The following is a 13,442-nucleotide window of genomic DNA, read 5'->3' as shown; positions in this document are numbered from 1 at the left end:
AATAGGAGGTTTCCCTTTCATGAAAATGAAGGTCAATTCTTTATTCACTATAAAGTATACCGTTCAATGAATAGAAGACCACTTGCGTATTTTACCAAACCAGAGTTTTTAACACGTGAGTAGCCCAAAATTTTGGAACAAAACGACGAATATCAAACACAAAATTGTGGCATCACAAAAACAGATTCGAGAAAGAAAATATGAAGCATTTGCTGACGAGTATGAAATTTAACAGCTGAGGGTGTGACCCAAAATTCGAAGTGCTTCGTTTGGAACAGTGTACAGAAATTGGCCTCACCTAGGGAACTCGCCCCCTGGCCGAGGCGAGTTACTTGGCCGAGTCTTGTGCAGGGCTGAGACTTGGCAAGTCATGCACTGGTTGACAAGACCTAAATAAATTGAACATTTCCCAAATGAATCAGAGAACACATCAGTGAGGGAAACAAACTCATTTCTAATGGTATAAAGTTCAGAAGTTGATTAAGTTTTATGTTGGGGGAGGAATTTGAAGTTCTAAAAAGCAAAGTGTTTCATTTATATTCAAGCTCATTAATACCAACATGAAACCCATTTGATCTAAGGTTTAGACACAAAATTTCACTCACAACAGTAACAATATGCCTAAACTAGAATCGCTTGACCAATATTGAGCATGATGAATCTTTGCTAGGGTCCTAGATAGAGACAAATGATTTATGTGATGCTTTCTGCTATAGAAGTTCATGTCATGCCTAAAAGGTCCATATCTGATAGATCAGAGTGTTTTTGTAAACTCTAAATAGAGTCGGTTGAAGCGGATAAGCATCTATTGATCATTGGTTGATCATGAGTAGTCATCCTTCAATATGATGGTTGCTGATGTTTGGAGAGAGATTTGGGAGGTTTGCTAGCTTCTCATTCAAGCCTGAACTATTTTGAGTTTGAATTCATATAGTACTGATTTTGCAGCTTCCTCTTCTACTACTTTTTGCTGGGATTACTTTGAGATGGTTATTGTTTTAATCTAGATCTTCCAATTGTTTTTGCTATGGCTAAGCAGGTTTCTCAATGCCTTCAAAATTCTTTGCTTACAAATCAAGTTTGACCTTTAAAAACATCTTTGAAGATTTCATTTAGTCAAATGTTTTCCTACGAGCTCTCACAAGCATTGACTGAAAACAAATGACTTCTTTCTACCAAAATCTCCAAGAAATATGTCACTTTTGAATTGCAACGGAGGCGAGGCCTAAATCTGCAAGCTTCTCTGAACTTGCAAATCAAAAAAGAATTACAGTGCTTCATTGGGCTTAGTTGTATCTTGAATTTGTGATTCTCAAGAAACTCGATTGTTTTCCATTGATCCAAGTCGGGGTGTTTGATGGCTTGAAGATTGCCAGAGCATCTCTTGCCCTGTGGTCCATTTGTTGAAGCTAGTGTTTTAAATCTTGGATTGGCTGGGTAAATTAGCCATCTGGAAATCCGGAATGGTTCGGCAAATCACCGATCCGGATTGGTGAACCACACCAATTTTCCAGTATGAGAGTTGGTCCAAAAAAAAAAAAAGAAAAAATAATGCAAACAATGAAATTTGTTGAACCAAGTGATTCCTAGGGAACTGGGTCGTTTCCCAGTTTTTATAAGATAATGGATCGGTCACCACCAATTCTCGATCCAGATAGGTGTTTCCAGATTTTCAGGGTTTTTTTAAGGACATGGTTTCTATGAGCATGTAGAAATGAGTCATCTCTTAAAAATCTAATTTTGAAATGGATTTTTGGACTTCATTTTTAACGACATGTAATATCTAACATGAAGATTATGAATATGAAATAATAAATAAATTTTAAAAATTAGAAATAATAAGTCTATAAATAAAATATTTGGACCGTTAGTTTTAATTGTTTATTGATGGTACATCTGTTTGGCTCCATCTTTAAGATAGATGCTTTGTACTTCAGGGACCCCAACTGTAGAAATACGGTCCCTGCTGCATGAAGCAATTTTCGTTTTTTTAAACAGACGTGGAAGCACAAGGTTTGTGTCTCTGTCTTTTTTAGAAGTTTTCTTGGCACGTTTTGAGACGTTGGGTTCATATTTCAAAGGTTTAAGATCTAACCTCATTTTGAAGCTTGTTTTCTTTGATATTTCCTTCTGTGGATAGGTGATTCCCAGTTTATAACGCTCTTAAGAAGCTATATTTATCAGTGTAGATGAGATTTAACATAAAAAAACAGTTTATATAAGGCTGGTGACATTATACTATTGAAGTAAGGTATAACTTTAAAATTCATCTAGAAGAGAGTGTTTTGACATTAGAAAACCCAGTAATCGAAATGTGTGTATACGAAAAAAAAAAACAGAATTTTAAATCCTAAAATATATTGCATCTTGTAACAAGTTACCTAACCTGTCTATTTTCAAGTGCTTATAAATCTGCTTGATTTGTATCATTTTTTAAAATCTAAATTTTATAATAAGAAATAAAATAAGATATTCAAGCCATCGTAAAGTTTCCATAACCAGAACTACATCTGTAAGCAAATTTTAAGTGTGCATCTTACTTCACAAAATAAGGAAGGCACCTTATACAAATATCACCCCTAACATAAAGTTTAGGGATCAAGATGATAAAACTAACAACTCCTTATTTAATGTGATACCCAGCAACTAAGAGTGACCTCATAAACTTAGCTCTCGAGGACCCATTCACCATCAATATACATACTAGCAGCGGGGAGAGCCAGCCCTGACCCTGGCTCAGCCCTTATCCCCATAGGGCCGGCCCGACCCTACAGGGCCAAGGCGAAAAAAAAAAAAAAATACAAGGGCCAGGCGTGGCCGGGCCGATTTGGGTAGGCACTGGCTCTAGCCCAACTCTCGAGGTGCAATTTGTAGCCCAGCCCTACTTTTTTTAGGGCCTGGCTGGGCCACCTGGCCCATTGAGGGCCCAAATACATAATATTAAACATTCTCAGACCGAGCTACTCTAAGCTTAAGGTTGGCTTGTTTAGAATCCGGCTTGCGGGTTCAGCTTGGCCTGCGCCCTAGCCCGTCAAGCTGACAAAATATTGGTCAAGCAAAAAGCATGTAGGTTCAGCTTGGCTTATCGAGCTGAAAAAATGGTCAAAGCTTAGCTTGTTTGAGAACCCAACCGAGCTAGCTTGGTTTGTTGAAAAGCCTAACAATAAGCAGATCAAAGAGATAAAAAGGTAAGAGTTGAAAAATGGTTTCATGTAGACATAATGCAAATTTTTTTTTATGGATAAGGGGGTCAATGCAAGTCTTAAGTAATTTCCAGTTAGTTCTTAATCATGGAATATTATTGGTACTTTAATCTATATGACTAATTATATTTTGTATAGTTCTTAATCATGGAATATTATTGGTTGTTTAATCTATATGACTAATTATATTTTGTATAACATATATCGATGTCTTAGAGGTGGGCCTGAATTGTGTGATTAGTGAAGATATGATGCTAAGCTTACATTGAGACAAGGGGGTCAAGAAGGTCAATGGATGTCTAGGAATGTTAGTGGTCGCTTATTCTATGTTATTGTTTATATTTGGTTTTACACATGGCAATGTCGAGTAGATGAACTTGATTGTATTCTTCCCCCATTTTTAGTAGTGAAGGTGTGCAGTATAATCCTGCAGGACCATTCGATACAACAATTTCTTCTGGCTAAATACCTACTTTTAAGGGATGGTTTGATTGAAAACAGAAGGAATTTTTTCAAGTTGTAGTTAATCAAATGGCAATTTGGTTAATTGCCATTTGCTCTCTATGGATTTTGATTCTATTTGAGCTAGAAATTGTTATTGTATGAAGTAATGGTATTGGAAGTGGTAGTGATGGCGCAATGATGGAGGCACTATGGTTGTGGTGGTGGTGGTGACAGTGGTAGTGGAGCAATTGAGGTGGTAGTGGTAGGTAGTCGTAGTAGAGGAGTGGTGGTGGTGGTTGTGGTGTGGTGATAGTAGTGGTGGTATAGTACTTGTCGTGGTGGCAGTAGCAGTCATGACTAGGTGGTGTTGGGTAGTGTTATGTTTTTTTCCAAAATCCACCTATCTACGATCTTAATATCCAAAATTCATGTGAAAATTTTGGATTATAAAACTTTGAAAATTTTTCTAGCTCCATCTAGACACCCCTACAATAATGGTTTTATTTCTGAGCCCCTGAACCTTGAACCATAGTAGCCTAGTAAGTCATAGGACACACTGAATCATAGCCCATGTCTCAACCATGGTCCAGTGATAGGATAGTCCATGTACTTCATTTAGGAGGCTTAGAACCCAAAATAGCCGTGTCTTGAGTCCAAGGAAAAATTCAGAATATTCCTGACCTAGGACTTAGAATCTGACCTATCCAATCGGAAAGGTGCACTATATAAGGTTCAGGGACAAGGACCGCATTACCAGAGTACAGATGGACCAGATCTGATCTAGACCACTCTCTCCCTAACTTAGAAAGAGATTTGGTTTCTATGCGGTTAAACCCGTATACGTAGAAATACGGCCCTATTAATAAATTTATTTTTGAGATGGATTTTTGGACTTAAATTTTAAGAGCATGTAATCTCTAACATGGAAATCATGAATATGAAAAAATAAGTAAATTTCAAAACTAAAAATAATATTTCTAGCAAGAAAACATTTGGACCGTTAGTTTTTATTGTTTTTAGATAGAACACCTACTTGCATCCATTCTTAAGATAGATGCTTTATACTTTTCGAACTGCATATGTAAACATGCAGTCCAGCCCACATGAAACAATTTTTAGATAAGATGCCTCGAGGGTAATCCAGGGTCTGTAACCCCATAATCGAGTGCCTTTCTGCTGAGAGAAACCCTAACCCTAGCCTCAAGCCGCTGACCACTAAATCCTAGGTGCCTCCGACACCTAACCCCTCTACAAGATGAAACCATCCGGAGAAGAATATCCCTCCTGACTCAAAAACCCTAGAAGAAACTTTCTAGGTGAACTTCCCCCCAGAGTATTCAAGAGGAAACCTCGGATCAATAAAACTCGAAAGATCAAGGATAGAGGACACAACCATATTCATGTAATCCAAGACCCATCTTCAAGATCCAGAATTTTGATCCAAAATTTTACGAACTCCCCCCCTTACAAAATTTGGGATCCTGAAGATTTGAAATATGGGTAATTGGGTCATTTTGAAAATTATAATAATAATAATAATAATATATGAATATATAACAGAAAATCTTTGGGTAACAGGATGTAAATCTCTATTAATTCAAATTGAAGAATCAAACATCTTTCAAAGTCAAATTGCGGGTGAGAAATTTCCAAATACGCCCAAATTACAATATGGCTAAAAAATCAAATGGTACCCCAGGGATTTTTTGATCTGAAATTTGGGATCACTTTAGAATCACCAAATAATTATTTTGAAAAATAAAAAAAAAATTAATTTCTAAACACATAGATTTACCATCTTAGGACGATATTTTTTCAAGCACATGGAGAATGCATATGGATTTGTGTTTTGATTGCCAGGAAGAGGAAGCTATATCACCAAATTTTTGGGGTCCATAGGATTTTGCCCAAGTGTATGTTGATATGCTCCACAGGATCATATGATTTTCATTTTATTTTTTGATATGTGAACGGTGTGAATAGAGGTATGGCTTTAGTTATTATACACACTCTTGCTGGTTGGTTAGCTTGGTTTGCAAATGTATTTCGCAAGCATTAGTAGAGCCCAGGGATTTGCCTCACTATGTGTATGAATGTGAATTTCTAACTAATTTATCCCTACTTAGGTTAGTGTTAAGTGACTCCATATTCAGTCTTTCTTGACAAATGAATTGCAGGTCAACTTAGCATTGATGATAGATATCAATAAAATGGCAAAGACCATGTCTGAATCTATGAACCGGCCATGATAGAAGTTCATGAATGTTTACCTAGGAAATTCAACTTGTCTTTTATAACTTGATTATAATGAAGTTAAAGGGGTATCAGTTAATAACCTTACAAATAACCCTATAAATGGCAAGATTACGGATAAAAAAAGTAAAGCCTCAGTTCAAAACTTTTCGTAAATTATAGTTACGGCGTTATAAAACTTTTAAATCAATCATCTCGACCTTGATCATCATAGTTGCGAAAAAATGTTAAGATTTCAGCCCTAAAAGTAGCATACACCATAATATATTATTCAGACAATCTATTTTCAAGTGCTTACGGATCCATAAGATCTATACCTTTTTTTAATCAATGGTGGAAATAGATTTTAGAATCATCTAAGAGATTGCTATTTAGGTGAGGCTTTACTTTTTTTTCTTTTTTTTTATAAGCTATGGCCCTTATAAAAACTGCATGCATAAATAATAAATACAAGTAAAACACGATTTTTACCAAGTAATTGCCCCAAATTTTGTCATTTCTAAAAGTGGTAGTTTCAAGATAGAACTAAAATTGGAATATTACGACTGCACCATTCGCACAGGTTTCAGGCCTCCAATGAACGGGTTTCATGAGAAGCGCAATACAAATTTTACTTCCCCTTCTTGGTTCATCTACGCATGCCATGTTGACGCTTCTTGTACATTGTCATCGATCTTCTCATCGGCGTTAGATTCACAAAGAAGCGTCCACACGGTGTGCGATATCTTCCCAATTGATTACAAAATTTTATATTTTTGGTACGATGAGGTCACAATTATTTTTTTGCCATTCAACGTGAAATCTAATAGATTGAGGTATGTCACAACATTGGAGGAATTTTATTTTAAACATTGCGTTTGATCAATGACACATCTCAACTACCCGATTTCACATCCAACAGTCAATAATTATTGTAGTTACCTAGTATAAACAATAGATACCATTATATATATTTCCACTCATTGTTGTTTGGAGGGCTCTGTCTTTTTGTTTTTTAACAAATCAACAGGGAAGGGATCCCTACCGAAATAGAACTCAAGATGTTGTGTTTGGTGCCCACCACCTTAACCACCTAACCTTGAGCCCCTTTTTAATTTCTAATGGGACTTAGAAATTAATCAAGGAGAGCTATGCATCTGCACCATACTTATCTGGATTGGATCAGACAATTTAACCAATTTCACCTCCAATTGGTACCTAAGTGTCTAAATTAAAGATTGATTGAAATCAATCAAAACCGATAATTAACCAGCCAAAATTAATATGTAACTGGTTTTAACTAGTTCACTAACCTAGTTTTGATGCATTAAACTAATTATGACATTGTTGTAATATAATTCATATAGGTGCAATGTGCATAAGGTTACAACTTTAAACACTTAAAGTAAGGTGCACCACCAAATAAGATATAATTTTGGCGTTAAAAATTCTTAAGATTGCTTGAGAATTCAGTTCTATTTCTAATTACAATTTTGCACTCCAAATATGGCTTAAATCAAATAGATTTATAAATATATGAAAATCTTAAAAATGAAGAGTCCAATCATGCATTGCAAGATGCAATATTTTTAAGATTGAAAATCTTTTATTTTTCTCTATTCATGCATATCGATGTCAAGATGATCAATTAGAGAACTCTAATTTCAAAACAACCTTTCACAATGAATATTTTAAATGCACTTTAAATCTACATTTTAAGTGCCCAATAATTAATATTTTTTCTCTTATTTTTAACATCGAACTATTGCAATACAGTTCAAAATTTTAAATTATTAATTATAATTTTTGTTATATTTTTACCATAAAAAACAACCATAATCGAATCAATTTAAACTAGGATATACCCCACAATTTCGGTAAGCACTTTAACCGTTAATGGTAAAGCAACCGGCTCGATCCTAATAATATCCTCCGCGACGGTATATCCATGTTCGTCTCTACCGCGGCACATGCCGAATTGCATCCGCCTAAATGTTACTTCTTTAAACGAAAAGGGGAAAGTTCAAATAAGGTCCATACTTTAAAACAGTGGTTTAAAAAGCGGATCGGTAATCCGGATTGGGCATCTCAAAAATCGATTCAGATCGGTGAATCAGTAATTCGAATCAAGAATCTGGCCGAATCGTTGGGATTAAGCTTTAAAAAAATTCAAAAATATTATTAAAATTCATTATAAATATTGTTTTTTTAGGAATCCAATAAGAAATGGTGGTACTACATTATTAACTTTTATTGTTTTCATCAATTTATGAATATTGAGATGTTCTTTCCCTGTATAAACTTATGTTGACCATTAAATTTACATCACACAAAAGAAATCATAGAATTATCATGGATTAATTATATAATCATATATGGGCTACAATAAAGAGTTGACTAAATCGATGAAAATTTGGCCACTAAAATCTCGAATTGGCGGAAAACCTTAATCCGTTAAAAAAACCCAAATTATTACAACCTAACTAACTATAATATTATACACCAACAATATTTTATAATTATTTTATTATATAAATACAAACAAATCCAAAATATTTTATAATATCATCTAATTTAAAATGCAGTATTGACAACTATAAGAAAAATAATACACTACATGATTTATAATACAATAATTAATAAATAAAATAAAAGATTTGGTTTCTAGAATAAACTAGTAATTATTAAAATGCGTACTAATTTTCTTTAATTTTTTAGGTTTCTAGAATAAACTAGTAGAAAAGATTGTTAGCAGAAAGAGAGATTTCAAATGGCTTCATTGTACGAATCCTATCTTTAAATTAATATTACTAAATTTATGTTAAAGACCATCATGTTATAAAAATAAAAAATAATATTAGACCATTTATTCCTAGGTTGTATTAAGAAATACCTTTTATTTTTTTGACAAGAAATATTTATTGTGTTATCTTTTATTGTTTTTACAAGAAAAATATGATACTTATTGATTAACTTCTTCTTTTTTTTGCCAAAAGAAGAAGACGTTGTACTATATTTTTTTTGCTTATTGTATTACTTTTTATTTTTTTTTAAAAGGAAAAAAAAAATGATGCTGCCAAAATACATTTTATTTTTTCATGCCCTTTGTTTTATTTTTTTACAAAAAATACTTGTTATATTACCTTGTATTTTTTTTATAAGAAAAATAAAAAAATGTTGTATTATATTTTTTATCTTTATCTTGAAAAACCTTTTATTTTTTATTTTTTCTAATTTTTTACAACAGTATTTTCTGCTTTTGTTTATTTTTGTTGTCAAAATTTTTTTTATGCCTTTTGTTTTATTTTTTTGGCAAGAAATACTTTATTCATTATCTTGTATTTTTTTTACAAAAAAAATAAAAAAATGTTGTATTATATTTTTTATCTTTATCTTGAAAAGATTTTTATTTTTTATTTTTTAAGTATTTTTTACAATAAGAAAAGCTTTTTATTTTTTCTATTTTATTTCAAGTTTTTTATTCATTATCTTGAAAATCTTTTTATTTTTTATCTTTATCTTAAAAAAAATATTGTATTATAAACGACAACACGCAGGGTTCGAACTCAAGACGCCCACCCAAAAATTCAAAGTTATCAACCAACACCACCACATCACTTGATGTGTTTGATTAGCAATTATAATATAATACATATTGAATCATCTTGCTTGAATGGCTTTTTGTGGAAAATCATCCCACATCGAAGGATGAGAAGCCCTTTGTTTTCTATAAAATGCTGTGTACTAGTCATTTAGGCACCTGTGAGGGCTTTCTCTCTCTCTAAACGAAAATTTAAAATTCTCTCTCTCCCCCCTATTTTTTAGGCTTGATTTGTTCTCTTTAAAAATTAAAACCAGCATACACCCATTTAGTAAGCAAGACCTATCAAACACCATAAATCCATATCATTAGCAATAAAAGGCTAAAACAACTAGTTAGCAAAACCAGCGATACAAAATCGCCTAGGGGGAATCCATATATTCCCATCAATCTTCACATTTGGCCACCGGTTTTTTGGTTTAAGAGCTCTTCCCTCAATTGTGCGACATCAGTCTCTCCAAAATGGTCCTCAGGAACATAATAACCGGTGACTGGATCAGGCATCCATGACGATTTTGATCCCTTATTACTGCTGTTCTTGTTATTGTTCACTGGGCTAAGGTGATCCCGCCGGTTCTCTCTCATCATATTTGAGACCACGTTTGCAGCTGCTGCAAATACTCGCCTGACTTATTTGAATCATTAACCATTTCCAATCATTAACCTTTACCCAAAAAAAATTAAAGGGTTATGAGCCCAAATATGCAAGTTTTTGGGCCAAAACAGGATATGGAAAAAAAAGTTTTCAATTAAAAAAAAAAGAGAGTATATTTTTCATTTCGAAAAACTCAATGTCCAAAACGATAAAAGCAAGAAATAAACAGGGGAATCAGACAAGGTTAAGTTCTCTTCCCGTTGAACATACGAAGTCATGTTACCTGTAGTATGCAAATTGTCCTACTACAGGTAACATGAGTGAGAAGTGTCTCTCGGTGACTGGGAGCCATTGATTTTCGACAACCATTATTTATTTTTCAAGCAAGCTTCCCCTTATATATAGGTTGGCAATGGGTCCTTCAGCCCTGTCCGACTCAATTGCCTGGCATTAAAAACAGTAGAGCTCAGGCTGCAAACTATGGCACGAGGGCCGGGGTACTGTTGGTCGTGGCCGATTTAGCTCGGCCTAACCCTCTTTTCTTCTTGTATCTTTTTATTTTGTCTTCATCTGTTTTTGGCCTAGCCCGACCCGGTCCTAACACAACTAAGGTCAGAATTGAGCCAAGCCTATGGGAACAACAGTTGCCAAGGTTGGCCAGCCCAAGCCCCGGCCTGTTGCGAACCTTTTGATAAGAATTTGGGTCTCAATAACTTAGAAAATAGTGACCTTTGTAGCCTCGCAAACGTCGAAACTTAATTCTTAAATGCTAGGGAACATCGTAAAGCCGACGCTTTTGGGTAATATTTTTTTGAGAAAATATCTTCTTATCCCTTATTTTTAACTTTTATATATAATGAGATCCAAAAATTGAAAATACTACTTGTAAGCAAAAAAATCTACATCTTTGCTATCTTACAATCCCCTAGATCCATTTGATTATAAATGCTTTACCCAAACAAACACTAAAATGACACCCTATTCAAACTCCATCTCTCTCTCTAAAACTCCATTTCTTTCTTCGCTTCTCGGTGAGTTTACCGGTCAAGGGGTTTAGCTTGAGCTGGAACACGAGCACACATTCTTATGTGTTAGAGAGAAAGAGATGGAGTTTGAGTTGTAGAGAGAGATGGAGTTTTACCAAGAGAGAGAAAGAAAAAAAACAAATATGTAAGGTATGGATCAGGACCATAGTTAGTGCAACTTTCTTTATCATTTTTTTGACTGGAATGTTTGGACCACCCAACAATTAGGGCCTTTTTCTGTGGAATAGTATCCCTTCACATGGTAGAAGGGTGCGGAAGCACCCTTCCAATTGCCGAGATTTCATAAGATCATATCCAACAGTTAAAAAATTAGTTTTATATTTTATATTTTATTTATGTAAATAACATATTTTATCTGAATTTTGGGGTGTAGGTGAATTTGTGTAAATATAACTACATAAAATAACTAAATATATTTTAAATAAAAAATCCCAAAATTTATTGTGATAAATATTTTTTATTCAAATATTTGTATTACTCTTATTAAATATATTTATAGGGTGTGGTTTCTATAAGGTTGTAACTTTAAACAATCCAATTAAGGCACACCTCGAAAATTTTATCATAACATGCATTTTTGGTGTAAAAAATTCTTAGGATTATCTAAAAATATATTTTAATATCTAATTATAAAATTTTAAACTCCAAAAATGGTTAAAATGAAGAAGATCTATAAACATATGAAAATCTAGAAAATTGATGCTCTAGATAATGTGTTGCAATATGCACTATTTATGAGACTCAAAATCTTCTTCTTTTTTTTTTTCATATTCACACATCTCGATGTCGAGATAATCAATTAGAAGGTTTTTAACATTAAACAACCTTTTCCAATGGATTTTTGACGTGCATATGTAATTCTAAATTTTAAGGTTGTAACCTTATATAAACTTTTTCCATACTTATAATACCGCAATTATAGCCCAAAATTCATATTAACACTCTTTTTAAATAAAAAAAGTAAAAAAAAATTGACAATAAAATTCAGTTTTGACCATTGGATGAGGTTGGTTTAATCTAAACCATTAACAAGTATTTGTGCACCTTTTAACAAGTATTTGCTATATTTGAACCCAATCATTGCACCAGTTGAGATTCTGGTCTCTAATCTCGTAGTTAACACGAAAAAATAAGTAAAAGAGAGAAGATCCTGACTGGGAGGGGGTATCATTGAAATTTGAGCGATTACTGGGCATCAAATTTATTTAATTTCGAAAAAGGGAAGATATTATGAGAATTTCGTGGTTAGGCTGTATCCCTCCGTAGACCAGCCTGGAGGCCTTCCGAAGCAAATGCATTGAACGCGTCAAAAGAGCACGTGTCTAAACTTACATTATTGACAGCTAGTAAAAGCTCAAAATGGTTTTCTGCTCCTGCGGGAACATATTGTTCAAGGTTTTAAAATTCAGCAAACCTCCAAGCTCGGAATGGGAATCATGGGGCTCGTCCTGTTCTACCTAAATATCGGAAACCAGCCAATTATCACCAGTCCCTTTTGGCAAGTTTTATGATAGAATCTACCAATTTTGTCAAAGAAAAGTTTTTAAAATCGGCTACGACTATGATTAAGTATTTAGAACTAGCAGATTCTTTCAAATAAATGATCCAACTTTTTAAAAATATTTTAAATTTTTTTTGCACTGTTATTCACGAGGTCGGATAGCCGATCGATACCACCGTTTGGAACCTATTTTCAGGAAGGGCAATCTAGGTTGCCAAACGTGTTTTTAAATCTTGGATCCCACTTTATTTTTAATATTTTTTAATTTGTTTGTTATTTACTTTTTGAGTTTTTTTATCCACTAGTGCACTAAGGTGGACCACCGATCGTCTAATCTAGGCTGGTTTGGTTTTCGAATGGAGCGACTCGTGTCACCGATCTTTTCAAAATATTTTTTATTGAAATTTTATATAATGAGATCATTTATCTTTGACACAAAAAAATCACTTAATAATCTTTTAAAAATATTTTTTATTGAAATTTTATATAATAATATCTCTTTAATATAAAGAGATCGTAATTACTTATAACTACTCAATATACAATAAGAAGTAAAAAAAATTTAAAGAAAAAAAATATTATACTATGTTGGAATTTGGAAGTACGCTCTCGATTTACTTCCTTAAGATAAAACTGATTTAAGATTAATTTTTTGACCTCAAATTTTAAAGATATAACCTATTTAAACAAAATTATTTTCTAATTGCATCATTTAAACACTTACAAAATAATATTTTAAGATTGAATAGAAACTGTTCAATTTTTAAGAGTTGGCATGCAAGTGTTAAAAAATTAAAATTTTAATTGTTTCTTTTGGATT

This window comes from Amborella trichopoda, chromosome 2 (genome assembly GCF_054954075.1).
Source record: "Amborella trichopoda isolate Santa Cruz 75 chromosome 2, AtrichopodaSantaCruz75HAP2 v2.0, whole genome shotgun sequence".
NCBI classification, from domain to species: domain Eukaryota; kingdom Viridiplantae; phylum Streptophyta; class Magnoliopsida; order Amborellales; family Amborellaceae; genus Amborella; species Amborella trichopoda.
Note: the sequence above shows the minus strand (reverse complement) of the source record.